Below are 10,223 nucleotides of genomic sequence, written 5' to 3' on the forward strand. Positions count from 1 at the left end.
AAAGATATAAAAGAGACCTAAGGGGCAACTTTTTCACGCAGAGGGTGGTACGTGTATGGAATGAGCTGCCAGAGGATGTGGTGGAGGCTGGTACAATTGCAACATTTAAGAGGCATTTGGATGGGTATATGAATAGGAAGGGTTTGGAGGGATATGGGCCAGGTGCTGGCAGGTGGGACTAGATTGGGTTGGGATATCTGGTCGGCATGGACGGGTTGGACCGAGGGGTCTGTTTCCGTGCTGTACATCTCTATGACTCTAAATGCAAAATGATGCATTTTTGAAGGTCGAACTCGAATGCTGAATATAGTATTAAAGACAGGATTCTTGTCAGTGTGGAGGAACAGAGGGATCTAGGTGTGCAAGTACATAGATCCCTCAAAGTTGCCACCGAAGTGGATAGGGTTGTTAAGAAAGCATATGGTGTTTGATTTTCATTAACGGGGGATCGAGTTTAAGAGCTGTGAGGTTTTGCTGCAGCTCTACAAGTCCCTGGTGAGACCACACTTGGAATATTGTGTCCAGTTCTGGTTGTCCTACTACAGAAAAGATACAGAGGCTCTGGAGAGGGTGCAAAGAAGTATTATCAGGATGCTGCCTGGACTGGAGGGCTTGCCTTATGAAGAAAGGTTTAATAAGCTCGGACTCTTCTCTCTGGAGAGAAGGAGGAAGAGAGGAGACCTGATCGAAGTGTATAATATACTGAGAGGAATAGATAGAGTCAGTAGTCAGAGACTTTTCCCCAGGGCAGGATTGACTGGTACGAGAAGTCATAGTTTGAAGATATTAGGAGGAAGATATAAAGGAGACATCAGCGGTAGGTTCTTTACAGAGAATTGTGAATGTATGGAATTCTTTGCCAGTTGAAGTGGTGGAAGCGAAGTCATTGGGGACATTTAAGTGACTGCTGGACATGCACATGGATAGCAGTGAGTTGAGGAGTGCGTAGGTTAAGTTACTATATTTTACATTACGATTAAGTCTCGGCTCAACATCGTGGGCCAAAGGGCCTGTTCTGTGCTGTACTTTCCTATGTTCCATGCACCTCTCATGATTTTGTAGACCTCAATCAGGTCCCCCCTCAAGCTTTGTCTTTCTAACGAAAGTAATCTCAATCTACTCCACCTTGCTTCATTATTAACACCTGCCATACCAGGCAACATCCTCATGACCATCCTGGTACAAAAAGTCCATGCTGACCATAATCCCAAACAAAACTAGTCCCACCTGCTTGTGTTTGGCCCATATCCCTCCAAACATTTCTTATTCACTTACTTACCCAAATGTCTTTAAAAGTTTGTAACTGGAGCCACATCCATCACTTCCTCTGGAGGTTCATCCCACACGTGAACCACTCTCTGTGTGAAACAAATTGCCCCTCATGTGTTTTTTAAATCTTTGTCCTCTCACCTTAAAAATAGGCCCCCAGTCCTGAAATCACCTAACCTTGGAAAAAGACACCTGCCATTTACCTTATCTATCCCTCTTATGATTTTATAAACCCTCATAAAGCCACCTCACAAACTCCTATGTTCCAGTGAAAAATGTCCCAGCCCATCCAGCTTCTCCTCATAACTCAAACCCCCCGAGCTGGAAAATCTCTTCTGAATTCTGTCCCAGTTTAATAATATCCTTTCTACAACGGGGTGACCTGAACTGAGCACAGTACTCCAGAAGTGGCCTCACCAACATCCCAAACAACCTCAACATGATGTCCCAACTGCAAAGGTCTGAGCAATGAGGGCAAGCATGCTAAACACCTTCTTAATCACCCTGTCTATATGTGCTGCAAACTTCAAAGAATTGTATACCTGAACCTCTCGACCTTTCTGTTGTACAAGATTACCCAGGGCCCTACTTTTAATTGTATAAGGCTTGCTTTCTCTTTTTGAATGCGAGGATTCAAATGTTGGCTCTTCATAACCAATGCATCCATCCCAAATATTCACTTTTCTCCTGCAGTGGCCAGTGTAGAAGTGTTGTCGCAGCAATGAATTACAAAGTTCTTGGATTAGGTCACCGTTTTAGCTCAATATTGACCTTTTAACACATCCAGACATCTGATTTGTTTCGCTCATGTTCATTGAGCAATGTTGTGATCACTTCAATTTACTGTCAATCAGGGCATCCAGACTTCATTCATTTTCCATCCAGATGATTAACTTTCCATTTAAGTAATCACACATGCATAATAGATTAAGACAGCCGGAGCACCAAAGGAATAAACTTTTATTAGTCAGATGACCTGGTCTTCATTCTTGCCTTTTCTCATGTTGACCTGGATTATAGTTCATGTTTGCAATGGGCTATTTGTCCATCAACTTAGGCAATCAGACAGTTAGATTAAATAATGTAAATTAAAGCTTAATTAAAAAGTGATACTGTGCATTTGAAAGATGGGGTTGAATATGGGGTCTCCACGCATTCTAGCTCTCTCAACAAAACAGAATTTAGAAATGGTTCTAAAACTCTGTAAAGTTGAAGCATAAGGAGCGATTATGTCTCACTGTATATCTACACAATGGTTCATTAAACTTAAAAGTTCTTTCCATAATCACAAACAGCCTCACTTTCTTTTGACTAGATTAGAACATAGAACACTACAGTGCAGTACAGGCCCTTCAGCCCTCAATGTTGCGCCAACCTGTGAAACCAATCCGAAGCCCATCTAACCTACATTATTCCATTTTCGTCCGTATGTCTAACGGATGACCATTTAAATGCCCGTAAAGTTGGTGAGTCTACTACTGTTGCAGGCAGTGCGTTCCGTGCCTCAGATTATGAAATCTGTTTCCAACTCTCTTTCGCTACAGTAGTTTTACTTTATTCATTCATGTGATGAGGGTGTCATTGGCTCTGTCAGCATTTATTGCCCATCCCCTAATTACCCAGAGGGCAGTTAAGAGTCAATCACATTGCTGTGGGTCTGGAGTCACATGTAGGCCAGACCAGGTAAGGATGGCAGTTTCCTTCCCTAAAGAACATCAGTGAACCAGATGGGTGATTCCAACAATCAGTTCATGATCATCATTAGATTCTTGGTTTCAGATTTGTTTTTAAATTGAATCCAAATTCCACCGTCCACTTTTGCAGGATTTGGACCCAGGCCCCCAGAACGTAACCTGAGTTTCTGGGTTAACAATCCTGGAATAATACCACCAGGCCATCACATCTTCTCTGATGGACTTGGTTGCTTCAAGGTATAGAACATGAATTCAGCCAGCTCAGACTTGCACTATTTTGAATAACGGCAGGAGGGCCTTTCTCTAATATTCAGGCCTACCACTAAATATTTTCTAAATCAATCTGTTCAGAGATGTTATTACTCATTTCTGGAGCAAGTGGGTCTTGAACTTGAGTCTCCTGGTTCAGAGGGAGGGATACTGAGCCTTCTACTCAGGAAAGAATATGCAAACTCAGGAAAGAATATGAAACATTCATCGTGAATCTGCAATTAGCTAACAATTATCCAACCTTCCCAAATGAGTGAAGAATTAAATTAACAATCAATTTAGGATTCTCAGTAGAGTTTGCAATGCAATTCACTTATACTTGCCAGTAGCTTCATATATTTATATGCAGGACCTGTCCTCTACAGGCATTGTATGTTTTTAATTAAACCAGAAAGCTGGGGACAATAGCTTCTTAGCATCTTCCCCACAACTCCTCAGCCAATTAGAGTTAACATCTAATCAAACAGCACCTTTCTGTACAATACTATATCCTTTTTGTTTTTGGATTGTGGACTTCAATTGAGAAAATGGGCGCATTCAACAGCATGTATCTTTTGTTTCAGAAGGACATATTTCCTACTCTGAAATTTTCTGGCATGGAGTTACAGCCTAGCAAGTTAACGATTGTCTCTTTCCCAAACTATATTTGCACAGATCACACAGCTGGTTTTAGAGAGAAGCTTACCCACCTATCTCTGCAGGTAAGCACGCTGAGCATTACAAGCGACAATTAAAAACAGTAAATATCTTTCAGCAAAACACGTCTTTTTATTCACTTTGCAAAGTTGCATTAAACTCTCTACCAAAAGAGTAGAAGTCACATATAATCTTACCAGACCAGAGGGCTGCTCTCTCATTAGAGAGAGAGATGACAGGTGATGGCTTCACCTGAGAGTCACCATGCCTCAAACGAGAAGAGAGGTTGAGAAGGAGAGTACTTCATGGTAACTTCATATGGGATTTAAGCCAATGATTAGATTTTTTTTAGATTAGATTCCCTACAGTGTGGAAACAGGCCCTTCGGCCCAACAAGTCCACACTGACCCTCCGAAGAGCAACCCACCCAGACCCATTCCCCTACGTTTACCCCGACTAATGCACCTAACACTACAGGCAATTTAGCATGGCCAATTCGCCTAACCTGCGCATCTTTGGATTGTGGGAGGAAACCAGAGCACCAGAGGAAACCCGCATAAACACAGGGAGAATATGCAAATTCCACAGAGACAGTTGCCCAAGGCTGGAATCGAACCTGGGACCCTGGTGCTGTGAGGCAGCAGTGCTAACCACTGAGCCACCATGCTGCCCACTGCTGTTGGTGTCACTCTGAAATACAAGGCAGCTGTCCAGGCAACTGAGCTAAAGCCGCACTCCCCCACCTCCACTGAAAGGAAATTAAAGCAAAGTGCCATGGATGCTGGAGACCTGAAATTAAACCAGAAGGTGCTGGAAAAACTCCGCAGCATCTGTGGAGAGAGCAAAACAGAGTTCGCATTCCGGGTCTGGAATGACATCTCCTCGGAATTTTGGAATCATTTCCGTTGGCTGCTGAATGCTACAAGCTGTTTGTTCAGATGAGAAGGAGAAGGGAAATTCATCCAGCCCTTCATTTCAACTTGGCAAGACTTGAGTGTGAGAAAGCTGTTCAATGAGCTCATGCCTGTGTGTATGATTTGATGGATCTGTTGTTGCACCTTTCAAAGATTCTACTGCATCAAAGAAATTGTCAAAACAAAATATTTATGTGCAGTGCAATAAATTGGTATTATCACAAAGCTTATCATTAATCTCAGAAATGTCATGCGAAGGATTTCACATGCAATGAATTGCTTTGAATTTAAACAAAAGTTCTGCGAGAAAATGCATTAGGCATTTTGCAGCCGAGCGTTCAGGATTGAACCAGTAATGAAAGTCATGCACTTATAAAGCATCTTTTGTGAAATTCCAAAGTATTGTGGCAGCAATGAAGCATTTCTGTACTGTAGCAATGTAGGAAACTCAGTAGGCAATTTGCACAAAGCAAGATCCCACACACAGCAGTACGGTAATGACAAGATAACCTTATTAGCCCGTGGTGTAGGCTAATGGATAAATATTGGACCAGATACTGGGATCAATCTCTCTGCTCTCCTTCAGAACTGTACCACATGAGATCAGGTATGTCCACTTGAGACAGTAGGCAGGGCCTTCGTTTAACATCACATCCAAGCCACAAGCACTTCCAACAATGCTGCACTCCCTCAGTAAATCACTGGACTGTCAGTCCAGGGTTTTGCACTCAGTCTCCTGCAGGGACCAATTCCGATTACTGAGAGGGGAGTCATAGAGTCACACAGCATGGAAACAGACCCTTCGGTCCAACCCGTCCAAGTTGACCATAATCCCAAACTAAACTAGTCCCACCTGCCTGCTCCTGGCCTATATCACTTTAAACCTTCCTGTTCATGTATTTATCCAAAAGCTTTTTAAGTGCTGTAATTGTTGCCACATCCGCCACTTCCTCTGGAAGTTCATTCCACACACAAGCCACTCTCTGTGTAAAACATTTGTCCCTCATTTGTCCCTCTCCTCTCACTTTAAAAATGTGCCCCGAGTCATGAAATCTCTCATCCTAGGGAAAAGACAACTACCGTTAACTCTATCTGTACCCTCATTATTTTATAAACTTCTTTAAAATCACTTCTCAACTTCCTACCCTCTAGTGAAAAAAGCCCCAACCTCTCCCTATAACTCAAACTTTCCACACCTGTCAACATCCTAGTCAGTGTCTTCTGAACCATCTCCAGGTTAATAATATTCTTCCTAAAACTGGACGATCAGAACTGGACACGTTACTCCAGTAAAAGACCTCACCAACATCTTGCACAACATCAACATGTTCAAATCTGGCTTTCTTTTGTGTTTAAATCTGTTACGAAAAGGAGAAAGTGAGGACTGCAGATGCTGGAGACCAGAATTGAAAAGTGTGGTGCTGGAAAAACACAGCAGGCCAGTCAGCATCCAAGGAGCAGGAGAATCGACTTTTCAGGCATAAGCCCTTCTTCAGGAATCTGTTACGAAAATCAAATCAAATCCATTTGAACTGCTTACAAACAAATGGATATCATTTCAACACTAAATATTTACAAGATGTTTTTCTGTCACCATGATATGCCAAAAGCTTAATCAACAATATGTGGTCAATATTATTCACTGAACAGTCTCCTTGACCTATAAGAGCACTTACAACAGGTGGTGAATAGTATTGTTATTGAAATGTGTTGTTATTTTCACAATTGGTTGCCAGTGCATCCATTACTTTTCTCTATATTACAAGGTACGAGTGAGTGACCTGTAACCTTTCTCAAACTCAATTGGCAGTAGTCATAGAGTCATAGAGATGTACAGCAAGGAAACAGACCCTTCGGTCACATGACCTCCCAACTCCTGTACTCAATACTCTGACCAATAAAGGAAAGCATACCAAACGCCTTCTTCACTATCCTATCTACCTGCGACTCCACTTTCAAGGAGTTATGAACCTGCACTCCAAGGTCTCTTTGTTCAGCAACACTCCCTCGGACCTTACCATTTGTAGGAGTGTGTTGTAACAGTCTCATTTATACTACATTGCCACCTCTGGTGCACAGAGGAAGACTAGGAGCAGCTTGACGCATTAATTTCAATAAACAGAGGGTTCAATTCTCTTAAAAGTCATAGATTTGAGAAACGTTCCAAATGGCAGATCACAAAGTTCCACAGAGAGTGAACACCAAGTATCATCTTTCAGACAATTAAAGTTTTCCATTCTGCTCATATTATTTTTAGTTAATTACTTTGAATTCTTTCTTGGGATGTGGTTAGGATCAGTGTTTATTGCCTGGCCCTAATTGCCCCCTGGGAAGGTAGTGGGTAGGTGCCTTCTTGAACTGCTCTTATCCTTGGGATGTAGGAACACCCATGGTGCTGTTAGACAGGGAGTGTCATGAAGTGTTGTGGAAACGATATTGTTTGAATCTGTTGGTTTCCTATGTATTTTCATTGTATGTGGATTATCTCTGGCAAGTTCAACATTTATTGCCTTTGATCTGAGTTGCTTGTTCAATGATTTTGGAGAGTCATTCAGTGTCAATTGCAGTGAGTCTGTAGTCACATGAAGGTCAGACCAAGTAAAGATGACACGTTTCCTTCCCTAATGGGCATTAACACACCACATTGGTTTCTACATCAATACCAAGGGGAAAGACCAGTAATAGTAGACCAGTAAAAGGCCAGTCAACGATGGGATCGATGAAACAGGTCTGGACACCAGTAACAATCCACAGATTCCATTCTTACTACCTCTGAAAGACAGCCAACATCATCAAAGAACCCTCCCACCCCACTTATAATCTCTTCCAACCTTTTCCATCGAACAGAAGACACAAAAGCTTAAATACACATCCTACCAGATTCAAAAACAGCTTGTTCCCTTTAGTTGTTAGGCTTCTGAGTGGGACCCAAGAGTGTGATGCTGGAAAAGCACAATAGGTCAGGCAGCATCCAAGGAGCAAGAGAATCGATGTTTCAGTCCCCACTTTCTCCTTCTGAATGGGATCCTCCAACCACACGGCACCAACGTCAATTTCACCGGTTTCCTCATTTCCTCTCCCCCAACCTCATCCCAGATCTAACCCTCAAACTTGGCACTGCCCTCTTCAACTGTCCTACCTGTCCATCTTCCTTCCCACCTATCCGCTCCATTCTCCTCTCTCACCTATCACCATCACCCCCCCACCTTCATCTACCTATCGCCTTCCAAGCTACCTTCCCCTCAGCCCCACACACATCCCACATTCCTCATGAAGGGCTTCTGCCCGAAAAGTCAACCCTCCTGCTCCTCGGATGCTGCCTGACTTGCTGTGCTTTACCAGCGCAACCCTTTTCGACTCCGATCTCCAGCATGTGCCCTCACTTTCTCTTTCTAAATGGATCTGTCAAATTTGAAATCTAATGTTGATCACGCTCTCTGCGCACCTTCCTTGCAGCCATAACATTGTATTCTTTGCTCTGTTCGATTACCAAAATGCATTTGTACGGTATAAGCTGCCTGCACTGCACGCAAAACAAAACATTTCACTGTATTTAGGTACATGTGACAATAATAAATTAAATCAAATTAATGATCTTTGTGCCAGTAATTTTGGTCTTGGAGGCAGTACTTGTTCTGGGCCAGTAGTACTGGTCCTGATGCCAGTCATATTGGTCAAGGTGCCAGTCCAATGTGTATCATGGTGCCAATCTATATGCAGTAGGTGTTAGATTCTGTGCTGCTCAACAGATTATCCGTGTTTTCCTGGGGTTTAACAAAGTAAATATGAAAGTATGATGAAGGGCTTTTGCCCGGAACGTCGATTTTCCAGCACCACTCTGATCTAAACTCTGGTTTCCAGCATCTGCAGTCCTCGCTTTTGCCCATAAAAGTATGTGTGCTACAGGGAATGCATGTGGCATAGTCAGTCATGGTAAGAGATCTCCTGGGATTTAGAGTGAAGATTTCTGAGCCTGCACTGAAAAGCCATGCTGCAGAATGACTGATACTGTGGTCAGCTCCAGTACAAATCAAGATCTAAAACCGCCCTCCACCAATATACAACAACAGATCGCAATCTGGTTTCATACAGGTCTGTATTTGTTCCTCTGCAATCCAAGTTAGTTTCGTGGTCATCATTTCCGAGAACAGCTTTATCTACAGTGTTGAAAGAGACCATTCAGCCCATCGAGTCTGCACTGATCCTTCAAAGTGCATCCCACTCAGACCTAGCCCCTGACCCAATCCTTGTCACCCCACATTTCCCATGGCTAACCCACCTTTCCTGCATGTCCCTGGAGACTATGGGAAGGTTAGCATGGCCAATCCACCTAACCTAGACATCCCTGAACACTATGGGCAATTTCCCATGGCCAACCCACCCTAAACCTGCACACCTTTGGACTGTGGGAGGAAACTGGAGCACCCGGAGGAAACCCACTCAGACCCGGGGAAAATGTGAAAACTCCACACAAACTGTGACCCAAGCCTGGATTCGAACCCAGGTCCATGCCACCATCAGGGAGAAAGTGAGGTCTGCAGATGCTGGAGATCAAAGTTGAAACTTTATTGCTGGAACAGCACAGCAGGTCAGGCAGCATCCAGGGAACAGGAGATTCGACTTTTCAGGCATAAGCCCTTCTTCAGGAATCTGTTACGAAAATCAAATCAAATCCATTTGAACTGCTGACAAACAAATGGATATCATTTCAACACTAAATATTTACAAGATGTTTTTCTGTCACCATGATATGCCAAAAGCTTAATCAACAATATGTGGTCAATATTATTCACTGAACAGTCTCCTTGACCTATAAGAGCACTTACAACAGGTGGTGAATAGTATTGTTATTGAAATGTGTTGTTATTTTCACAATTGGTTGCCAGTGCATCCATTACTTTTCTCTATATTACAAGGTACGAGTGAGTGACCTGTAACCTTTCTCAAACTCAATTGGCAGTAGTCATAGAGTCATAGAGATGTACAGCAAGGAAACAGACCCTTCGGTCCAACCCGTCCATGCCGACTAGATATCCCAACCCAATGTAGTCCCACCTGTCAGCACCCGACACATATCCCTCCAAACCCTTCCTATTCATATACCCATCCAAATGCCTCTTAAATGTTGCAATTGTACCAGCCTCCACCACATCCTTTGGCAGCTCATTCCATACACATACCACCCTCTGTGTGAAAAAATTGTCCCATAGGTCTCTTTTATATCTTTCCCCTCTCACCCTAAACCTATGCCCTCTAGTTCTGGACTCCCCGACCCCAGGGAAAAGACTTTGTCTATTTATCCTATCCATGCCCCTCATAATTTTGTAAACCTCTATAAGGTCACCCCTCAGCCTCAGCCTGTTCAGCCTCTCCCTGTAGCTCAGATCCTCCAACCCTGGCAACATCCTTGTAAATCTTTTCTGAACCCTTTCAAGTTTCA

Source organism: Chiloscyllium plagiosum, chromosome 40 (assembly GCF_004010195.1).
Source record: "Chiloscyllium plagiosum isolate BGI_BamShark_2017 chromosome 40, ASM401019v2, whole genome shotgun sequence".
Classification (NCBI taxonomy): domain Eukaryota; kingdom Metazoa; phylum Chordata; class Chondrichthyes; order Orectolobiformes; family Hemiscylliidae; genus Chiloscyllium; species Chiloscyllium plagiosum.